Source organism: Equus przewalskii, chromosome 9 (assembly GCF_037783145.1).
Source record: "Equus przewalskii isolate Varuska chromosome 9, EquPr2, whole genome shotgun sequence".
Classification (NCBI taxonomy): Eukaryota; Metazoa; Chordata; class Mammalia; order Perissodactyla; family Equidae; genus Equus; species Equus przewalskii.
Window position 1 is genome coordinate 20,704,163 of NC_091839.1, and position 11,490 is coordinate 20,715,652.

An 11,490-nucleotide genomic window follows, 5' to 3' on the forward strand; every position below is an offset into this window, starting at 1 on the left:
GGGGGAGCAGAGAAGGGTAAGTTCACATGTCCTGCCCCCATCACGGGGTTTCCCTTTAGCACCAGAGCCTGGAACAGAACCTGCGAGGACATCTGAGGAGTGGGACATGGTAAATGTCTAAGGACCTCCCATCTGAGGTGCTTTTCTTAGCACCGGTGTCTACATCAAGGAGCAGATCCTGCCAGGTTCAGGATTCTTTAGGGTCTGTGTAAGCATCTAGAACAGAGGACAAGGGGATCTTAGGTGAGGAGAAGGCAGCATGCAATCATTAATTCATCCTTTAATTCATTCTCCAAACACTTAGTGAGCATCCATGTGTTCAGGAGGCTGGAGACAAGAAGGGAGATGACCGTCCTGGTCCATGCCCATGAGATGCTCCCCACTCAGTGGTGTCACTTCCTCCCCGAACACTCAGCCCTGTCACGCTTTACAGTTGCAGCCACTGATGAGTTTGCTGTGTGTCCTGGAAGAATACTGGGTATTTTCTAAAATAGGAGTAGGGTTTTTTTTAAACTTATTGTGTACTAATTCATGAAATTTTAATGGCATCTCCAAACTAAAATCCATGTAGCCTCTTCAAGTAAAACAAAATGGAGAACACACGTTCTAGGAGCCAGTGCAGAGGAACTTCTTTTCCCTGAATGCTGCCATTCAGTGTTGGGTGGGCTGGACCAAAGTTTTTTAGATTCTCATAATACAGATTAGCATTTCCTTTCATGTAAAACATCTTCTTGCAGTTACACGTGACTCACAAGACAAAATATTTCCAAAAACATGAGTGGAAGCTACAATTAAAATTTTGGATTCAGCTCACCTGGTTTTGCATCTCACTCCATGTCATGTGCATCTGGGAAATCCTCGACACCTGTGACATAACAGCATTTGCCACCATCTGTTTGTAAAAAGCTTTTAAATACAGGAGTATCTAGATAACTGTCCCTTCAAACTTATTAATATGGAAAGATTTTACACCCTCTTTATATGTAAGGATTTGAGTCTCCAATAAGTAAAATAATATTTATGTTCTAGATTATTACAGAAGTAAGAATGTGGTATATAATAGAAACCCCAGTACAATTGGTTTCACAGTCTGGAAAGTTATACCATGTTCGTGGACTAGAAGGGCCTCTGAGTTCTCATTGTTTTTCTTTAAATTTTCATAATTAATGTAAAATAGTATGCACCCACTTGCAATTTACATTTCTACAAATTTTGACCATCATATACAACCCAGTTATGTCCACCACAATCAAGATATAGAACATTTTCACTACCCCAAAAGGTTTTCCCACACTTATTTGCAGCTCATCACTCCCACCTCCGCCTCAGGGAACCACTGATATACTCTCTATCTTCGAGAATTAATTTTGTTTACTTGAGAATTTTCTAGAAATGTACTCAGTTGTGACTAGATTCTCTCACTGAGTAGTTTTTGTTTTTGTTTTTGTTTTGGTGAGGAAGATTGGCCCTGAGTTAACATTTGTGCCAATCTTCCTCTGTTTTTTTAATTTGGAAGACTGCCACAGCGTGGCCTGATGGTCAGTCTCTAGGCCCGTGCCTGGAAACTGAACCCACGAACCTCAGGTCAAAGCACAATGGGTGAACTTAACCACTATGCAACCAGGCAAGCCGCAGCATACTGTCTTTGAAATGGATCGAGTTGCATGTTCCACTATGCAGTAGTTCATAATGTCTGATCCTGAGCAGGGTGAGGACCATCAGAGGGGCACAGGTAGGGGAATGCTGGGAGGGTGCGAAGTTCCTGTTTTCACCCCTATCAGGACCCAGACTTTCTGCTGATTCATGACTCTGGGGCTCAGGAAAGCTTGGGGTAGTAACTACAGGAAGTGTCTGGGCACAGTTGGGGTGGGACCCCTGGAGTTCTTGAGGCCACCTACCGAGAGACCAGAATGCTCCAGACAGAAATGTGAGAAAACTCAGAAAGAGGAATAACCTGTCCAAGACTGAAAGTGAAAATCAGCTCAGATGGAGAAAGGCAGAAGCTATTCTTGCAGGGGTGGGTGGGGTTCAGGCTAGGTGCGGGGACAACTACAAAATTTAAAGGAAATGTTATTTCTCCCCAGGTCTTGCAGCAGTTGTAAAATGCCATAAAGACTCCCTCTTTGAGTGATTAATGCTTTCTTATTGATGATGTCCCGACATTGGCTTTGTTATTCCATCTAATTCCTGGGGATATGCATGGCTCAACCACCCTAACCTCAGGACAGCACCCAATCCCTAATTATCACCTGTAGGGGATCAAGAACATAAGTCTGCAGATGGCAGCACACCCTGGAAGGTTCCGGATACCCCTGACCAGCATCTTTGACCTAGGATGTGACCAGACCCTTCCCCAGGCTCCTCCCACTCTGCCTTGGGGACTTGTAAATGGTTGACTCAACAGGGGACTCCATCCACCAGGAGACACTCTGGCTCCTGGGGAGATCCAGTCAAGGGAGATGGTGCTGTCCGTGGTGCTGAAACAGGCTCACCATTGGAACTCGGCTACCTCCTCTTTCTGCAGATGGGCCTGAACTAAGGCTTAAGGTCCCAGTTTGGGGCCAGGAGAGCAACGATATGAGGACGGATAGAGGCAGGTTAGTAGCCGACAATCAGGAGTGGGTGGTGCTGGTCTCCTCTCTCTGTTCCTTCTCCCACCTCTCCTGTTCAGTCTCAAGCATTGTCCCTACTGTGGACGATGTTTATCTGCCCCACCTGGCTGAACCACAGGGCAAGACCAAGCTCTTGCTAAGGATTCCTTTTACTGGCCTCTGTACTTCTCTTTTAAACAGCTTGCTTCATGCCAGCCTCACAAAAACAAAAATAGAAAATCAACAACTCTGAAAGTGAGGAGGCTAGTCTTCACATTTGACAAAGGAGAAAACTGAGTGTCATGATCAGAAACATCAGATACTATGCCTGGATCCCTTTCTCCAATTCTGTCCACCTGTTCCAGTGTTTTTGGGCAGGAGAGAACAGTCTCAGCCCTATTGGGGAAGGTAAGCGCTTCCTGAACACTTATTTCTGCTCCAGTCAATCTCCCTTGCCAGTAGTGTGGAACTCGATTGATATTGTCAAAGGGGCTCTCCCTCCATCTAGGAGAGGAATGCACCTACCTGGTTAGCCTTCTGTTTCTTGATCAGGATTTGGGAAAGGGTGAGACTGAGTGTTCTCACTCTGTTAGGAGAGGACCAAGATGCCCTACCTCCGTATTGTTCCTCCAGCCCTGGGGTCCTAAACCAGCTCACTTTCTTACGACCTTCAAGAGTTATCCTTTGATTGCTTCTTACACCATTTATAGGGTTTATAGTTGTAAAGAGAGAAGAGAAGGAGGGAATAATGGGTCGATGACATCTTATCTGCATTATAAGTCTAGCCACTAACTTTTAATGTTTTCAAGAGATGGATTTACTCACATGACCCACTGACATTATCATAAGCAGAAGTCTAACTCAACTCTCCCTTCTGTGTGTAGGGTAGGGGGATACAGGGTTAGGTATCAGCATTTTTACACCAGATCCGAATCTTCTATTAGTTTATTTAAGGGTCACTTTATGATCTCATAGCATAAGGCTTTGTCCCTGTTATGGTTTGGTGCTGCTGATGAATTTTGGCCTATTTTTCTTTAAACTGATCTTTATTGAAATTAAAATATTGGGTTTTTAGGAGGAAGATTATGAGATCCTGCTTCCCTCCACTATCTCAACCCAAACATCCATTACTGGGCTGATTCTGAAGGATAAGCGGTGTTAGCCAGATGAAGACATGGTGGTGGGCCTTCCTGGAGGAATGCCATGGATGCACAAAGACAATGAGGAATGCCTTAGAATGGAGGTGTTTAGAGAATGACTTGAGGGATTGATGGTTAGGGTATGGCGATGGGGAAGTAGATAGGGTGAGATGAAGAACAATCTACATTAGAGGTCAGGAAACCACATCCCATGGGCTGCCTGATTTTGTAAATAAAATTTTGTTGGAACACAACCAAATTAATTCATTTGCAGATTTTCTGTGGCTGTTTTTTTAATTAAAAACACAAATTTGAATAGTTTCAACAGAGGCCATACAGCTTCAAAGTCTAAAATATTTGTTATTTGGCCCTTTACATGAAAAGGTTTCCTGACCCCTGACTTAGAATGTCAAGTTGAAAAGCTTGTAAATTATTCCTTTGGGCTGAAGAGAATGAGAAGTATTTTGACTATGATCAGCTCTGAGCGTTAGGGAATTTTCTAAATGTTAATGTCTGATTTGCCTAAACTGGGACTAGTCAGAGGCAGGCAGGATGGAAAGGGAACATCCAGTAGTGGAAAGAGATGATGCTGGAGGCCCAGTCAGGGCAGGATCCACGGGAGGGCTTTGAGTAGAGAGTGAACTGACATGTTGTGATGTGGTGTCTGGGCCAGAACACACCCAGCCTTTGGGTGAAATGTCACTAAGCCTTTCTGTTCAAGGGAGAAGGAAACAGGATGCATCAAACTCTCACAATATACCCGGATTTTTCTAGGTGTTTTCCATTTGCACTTTATTTAAGCCTCACTGCAACTCTGTGAGGTAGGACTTCTTAGCCGCATTTCACAAAGCAGGAAACCGAAACATGAAAGAGTAAGGTGGCTTGCCTGATGTCCTACCCTTAATAAATAAAAGAGCATGGGTTTGATTCCATGTCTCTCTGATTTTGAAGCCTAATATAGTTCTAGTATAGCCGGAAACTCACATACAATAGCTTATAAAACCATTGCCTATTTGGATGTTGAGTCTCTAAGAATCTGCCTTTGGGTCCCCTTCCTGTAAAGAATATGGATGCTCCAGCTGAGACTGACGCTCTGGCTGGTTCTCCCCTGGGTCCTGTAGGTGCCCTCTTGAGGATTCATCCTGTTAAAGCTGAGGGAGGCATAATGAAGCTCCTGCTCCATCTCCAAGGTGGAGGCAATGCCTGCAGAGCTTGTGAGGTCAGCAGAGCTCTCTGACTCGGACTCGTGCTGGTGAACCTGTGTGGAGAGCAAAGAAGGGGGTCAGAGCAGAGCACTGGGTGGGGAGATAAGTCAGAGAGGGTCTATGAAGTGAATTTGATTCTGAAATGACATTTATTCTTTCTTCCATTTTTATCTAACATTTCCGAAGGTCCCACTTATTCAATTATCCAGTGAATATAGCACTTATTGGTTGCTTTCCAATTCCACTGAAAATTCACACAGACATCTGTGGAAAATACTATTATTTGGCAGAGAAAGAAGCTCAGTCTCAGAGAGGTTAGGTACTTCGTAACATCACACAGCTACTGATCATGCTCTCTCTGTGGTCTCCTATGTGCCAGACACTGGATACACAGGAAGATGTTTATGAAAATCTACTTCACCTCTTGTGTCTCTCTTTTGCTCTCACACTCGAAAGTCTTTTGACACCAGATGTGTGGGGTTTTTTCCTCCTACAACAGACAATTCTCTGTGACATCAGCTGAGTGTCCTCCAGTTGAACGCAATTCTGACACTACCTTAATGGAGATAAGGTGAGATCCCAGAGTTTAAGGTCTCAATCCCACAAGCCTGCCTTCCCACCCACCACTTCAGATGCCAATCTCAAGTCCAGCTTGTCGCTTGTGCTTCTGGCCAACAGGCTATAAATTGAAGGTTTCCATGGCCCCCTCCCCAAGCTCAATTAATTTGCTAAGTGGCTCAAAGAATTCAGAAGAACGGTTTACTGTGTACTAGCTTATTACAGAAGAATATGATAAAGGATACAGATGAACACCCAGATAGAAGCGATGCACAGGGCAAGGTGTATGGGAAGGGGTGAGGAGTTTCCATGCTTTCTCCAGGAGAGCCACTCTCCCAGCACCTCCATGTGTTCAGCAATTTGGAAGCTTCCTGAACCCCACACTTTTGGGATTTTTGTGGAGGCTTCCCCATATAGGAATGATCAATTATTAACTACATTTCCAGCCCCTCTCCAGTCTCTGGAGAAAGGCATCAGGGATGGAAAATGCCCATCCAAGAGCCCACCAAGAGTCACCACATTAAAACCAAACACAGTGCTCTCCCCCAGGAACTTCTAGGAGTACAACCAATTTCTTCTGCAGACTCATTTCTCAGCTCTAGATCGACTGCAACACTTCTCAGAAGAGTCTTTCCGCTTCTTTTCCTCCCATTCTCTCTTGAACTCTCTCCAATCAGGATATCTGCCTCTCCCAGGCTACCAGATCTGCTTTTGTCAAGATCAGCTGTGATACCACTTAGCAAAATTTAAACGGTCATTTCTCAGACCCTATTCTACTGGAATTATTAGCATTTGAAACAAATAAGCATTCTCTCCTCCTTGAAGCTCCATATCACCTTGGCCTCCAGAACTCAACCCTACACCCTCCTGGTCATTTATTTTTCTCTTTGATCTTCTTGTTCTTTCCAACTCATCTCCCTGACTTTAAATGCTGGAAGATCCAAGGCCTTCAGTGACTGGAGAAAGATAAAGAGCACATTTAAGATGGGCAGGAAGGAAGTTGTGGGTCATCCTGGCAAGACATGTGTTGGAGGAAGAGGCCTGATGGGGGCTTCTCATGTCTAAGTGCAGCCCATCCCCCCAGCCCTACCATGTGAGCTCTGAGAGTCCAGCACTGACCTGACATGGCAGAGACCCCACCCCAGTCAATGCCTCATTGGAGGGGGCTCCTTCCTACCTGTGCCACTCTACATGAGCACTTATTTCCTGTACATATTCACTACTTATTTGCTTGTTATTTTATCCCCCTCCCCAATTAATATGTTTTTTTAACAGAAGGGGCGTTTTACATTTGTAACATATGTATTTGAAAAAGTACACGTATCACTCAAGCCCTCAGGACAATTGACAAGTGGGAGATAGTAGCTGAAGGAGTAGATGAATGCATGCGTGATTGTTGACCGTGTGCTCAAAACCCTCACAGCAGTGACCACACTGGTCAGAGCTAAATAAATAAATGAAAGTCAGCACTCAAAGGATGAGCAGAAGTAGCACAGGCTGATATAGGCATGTGAGGAGGAGGGGACAGGGAAGCAATGATTCTGAGAGGCAAAAATTTACTCTGCTTGAGCTGAGCGAGCAGGCCAGTGTGGGAGGAGTGAAGCACTGAAGGTGACTCTGGTTTTCCTGCCCCAAATGCCAGACCAAGTTGTTCGGAAGCTCACCTCTTGGAGGTGTGGAGAAGCAGTGCGTTTCAGGATGGAGGGAACGCTAGTGTGCTGAGGAAGGGAGCTGGGAGGGCTGCAGCAGAATAAGGACTAAGAGGGGAGCTCAGCTCAAAGGCAATGATTGTATTAAGCTGTATTCAGAAGAAGCACAAAAAAGGCTTTCCAGCATATGGGTGCAGGGAGAGGTGATGAAGGACTGGGGTGGGACAAAGCCAGGTCTCTGGTTGGGTGCCAGGGAAAAGAGTGTCGTGGGTGAGATGGACAGCCCCGCAGGAGTTGTGTGTGTCGGGCGTGTATTAAGCATGTGTTCCTGACGTTTTGACACTGGGTGCCTTTTAACCCTGCCAGGGCTAGTGAATTGCTAGAGGTAGTAAAGGACTTTCCTGCAAGCTTGCCTTTCACATTGCAAACCAACCAGTCCAAGGCTCACACTCCAACCAACCACTTCCTTTCCCAAGTTCTTACACTCCAGACTATTCTCCCGCCATAATCTCCCCAGGACCAGGTACCAAACAACTGGTACCTGGAGACAACCCTCACACCCCAGAGCCTGCCAAAATTATTAAAACTAACCAGACATAAACCTGCTTATCCTGCCTCACTTGCCTTTCCCATGGAAGCCACAATCAAGGCTCCTGCTGACATTTTCCCCTTGCTCCCTCTGCCTCCTGACCACCGCTGGTGCTTCCTTGCATGGCCCTTTGTGGTGTGGCATTTCACCCTCCTCTTGGGAACTGTGAGTAATGACCGTCTCTCAATCTGTTGGCCTCACATACATGAATACAGGCATGCATTGCTTAGGACCAGGACAGGTTGTGAGAAATGCAGGTTTAGGTGATTTCATCATTGCGTGAACATAACAGAGTGCTTACACAAATCTAGATGGTATAGCCTACCACACACCTAGGTTATGTGGTGCTAATCCTATGGGACCACCTTTGTATATGCGGTTTGTTGTGGACCAAAATGCTGTTATGTGGTGCACGACTGTAATAAGAAAACATACAATTTCAAACATGCAGGAAGGTGATGAACTTATTTCTGGACACACCTAATGGAGCATGACTGTCAGCCACCCCGTGGAGATGTGGCAGGCAGACTGTGTGCCAAGATGCCCATGTCATCCACCAGGGAAGCTGATCCAACAGCAGGGTGGATGTCATCCATGCCCACTGCTGTCTTAACTGCTTTCCTACTGTGGGTCTTCACTCTGATGGGAGACACCAGGGTCTTTGACACAGGTCACTCTTTTGAGGCTGGCGTGAGGGACTAAAGCAGGTCAAGCGTGGGATGAGCCCAGAAGCCTTCATAACAAGACCTTGTAACAAAGTCTCCTTGCTCCTGGACGTCTGGGATGAGGGCTGGGAATACACTCATGACTGGTTCAGGGTCTACCAGCTGGATTCTCACCATCACCATACATCCCACCCTTTCTATGGGCCCTCACAACCGCTCCAGGTCCCTCTTCACCTCTTGGCCCACAGGCAACCCAGCTCACTTGAAGAAGATGAGGCAGAGGCAGACAGCGAGCAGTGCAGTGACACCAGCTCGCCCAATGATCCCCTGAATCACTCCTGCCCTCATCCCTGGTTCCTCTGCAGACAGAAGAGACAAGGAGTGAACTCAAATCTTGATGAACTGTCTTGTGTCCTCTCCTCTTCAGCACCTAGAACGGGGAGCCCCTCCCCTCCTATCCAAGGTTCAGCTGCTCAGTTCACATCCATGATAGGACCACAGCTTTCTCCAGAAGGACACAGTCCACATGACACCTCCTATCCACACCCCACCTTCTTGTCCAACAAGCTCCATCTCTTCTAGGACCCAGGTTTTCCTCCACCGAGGGTCTCTCTACAGCCCCCAGACTAGGCCGCAGCAGGAGTGTGAGGCACTGGGTCTCACAGTGATCCAGAGAGAGAAAGAACACAACCCAGAGAGCCCTGTAGGATGCTAAAAGCCTTGTCCCTACTTCCTTCCAGGGAGGATGCTTGAATCTCCTCTCCTGTCCTCCACAGTCCTTGTCACTCAGGGTCAAATGTGGCCTTTTGTGCCTCCAGAGGGGGCTGGAAGCTAGGAGTTCTCATTCCTTCAGGTCAGACACAGACATCCCTCCTGGCCCTCGCTGGCCATGCCTCCTAGGAACCCAATACCCAGGGTGAGAGATGTGTCTCTGGGCATCACCTGCCAACAATTTGATGGGCACTTCTGATAAAGCCCCAGAAAGACTCACTGTCCAGTGAGGGCCCCAGATGCCATGATCCATGGGCATAGAGCAATCAGGGGAGCTGGACTCCAGAGAGAGGTCAGGGTGAGGATGGGAGATCAACAGTCTAAAAAGAACCCAAGAGATTTTTTTGGGGCAATGGAACTATTATGTATGATACTATAATGATGGATACGTGTCAATACACATTTGTGCAAACCCATAGAATGCACAACACCAAGGGTGAACCTTACTGTCAGCTGTAGACTTTGGGTGATAATGACGTGTCCATGCAGATTCATGGGTTGTAACAAATGTACCCTCTGGTGGGGCATGTTGATAATGGGGAGGCTGTGCATGTGGGGCAACATGCAGTGGGTATAGGGGAAATCTCTCTAATTTCGGCTTATTTTTGTTGTGAATCTAAAACCTAAAGTCTCTAAAAAATAAAGTCTACTAAAAAAATTCCCCCAAGGCCTTCAGTGACTGGAGAAAGATAAAGAGCACATTTAAGATGGGCAGGAAGGAAGTTGTGGGTCATCCTGGCAAGACATGTGTTGGAGGAAGAGGCCTGATGGGGGCTTCTCATGTCTAAGTGCAGCCCATCCCCCTAGCCCTACCATGTGAGCTCTGAGAGTCCAGTGCTGACCTGACATGGCAGAGACCCCACCCCAGTCAATGCTTCATGGGAGGGGGCTCCTTTCTATCTGTGCCACTCCATATGCAGGCACCAATTTCTGGGTTCTCTGGAGCACCTAGGACAAGAAGAGAGGATTTCCCCCTTCATTGGGGAGGGTGGGGTGAGAGAAGCTGACATCCTCCCAAATCGCAGGAGTCACAGAAATAGTGGAAGCATTGGACTTGTGTCCTTCTAGGTCCTGTACTCAGGCAAGCCCCCAGACAAAAGAGCCAAGTGTCCCCAGCCTGGCCCTCCAGTCCCCCACACCTTTAGGGACCCGGGCATTCTGGCCTAGCACTTGCAGGTGAGATTCATCTGGAAGGTTCTTTCCAGGACCACATCTGCAGGGAACTTCACCTGACAGGTGAGGCTGGTGTCATGGTCCTGGGGCCATGGGGTGAGGGTGAGCACTGAGGAGAGGTGGGTCCTGGGACCCAAGGAGGTGAACGCAGCTGATGTCCAGGAGAAACTGGGGGGCATGCCCCACTTATGGGCCCAGGACATAGAGCAGGTCAGGTTCCTGGGGTGGCCAGACTCCAGGGTCCCTGGGCTGAGGATGTGAGGCCTGTTGGTCAGGGCTGGTGAGGAGATGAGGAGACATGAGGATCAAGAGGGAAGGTCTGAGGTGCAGCCCTAAGAGAAGCCTCAGGCTTTGGTCCAGCTCCTCCCTCTAAACTCTGCCCTACTTTACCCCCAATCCCTTCTAAGAACAGGGTCTTATCTCAGTTGCACCGTGGGGCCCCCGTGGCCTTCTCCTGTGGCCTCTTCTAGAGCCAAGGCCTTACTCGTCACGTGCACACAGAGCTGTTTAGTTCTGTAATCCCATTTTTGACTTCTCTCCACCCCAAAACAGTATTTTCCATTGTCGCTCCTCTTGCCATCCCTGATATCCAGGCAGCAGTTTTTGGTTCAGGGGTCCCCGAGCAGATGGCATTGGCACTGGGTCTCCTCCTGCACTTTATGAGCTGGGTTGTTTGTGGCCACTGGAGCATCCTGGTTTGTATCAGCTCCTCCCCAGAACCAGTAGCCATGAGCTGGGGCAGAGTCAGTCCAGTAGTACTGGGTGTAGGAGAAGGTGCAGGGCACAGAGATGCACATGCCCTCTTCCACAGTCACAGATTCCTGCACTTCCAGTAGGTATCTGTCATACTGAGCCAGGGACCCTGACAGGAAAGGAAAGTCAGCCACAGCCTCTCCCCTCAGCCCACTCACCTGCCCACAGCAGGGGCAGAAGCAGCAGCAGCAGCATCTCTGAGATGGAGGTTTCTGGGCTTTTGACCTATGTCTGAAATGAGAAGGAGAATGCGAGTGGGAGCTGGCACTGATGGGAGACCTACAGGAAGCTGCAGAGAAACACGTGACCTGTGCCATTCACAGAAGAGGAACTGCAGGCCTGAGCTCATCCACCCTCTGCACAGAGTGGGCAGACGCTCCAGGGTCCAAAGATGCTG

At 47.6% G+C, this 11,490-nt stretch overlaps 1 pseudogene; it reads right to left on the minus strand.

Moving 5' to 3' along the window:
• Window positions 1-8,228: 8,228 nt before the first annotated feature.
• Window positions 8,229-11,288, minus strand: LOC103540624 (myeloid cell surface antigen CD33-like; annotated as a pseudogene).
• Between the last annotated feature and the right edge of the window lie 202 nt (window positions 11,289-11,490).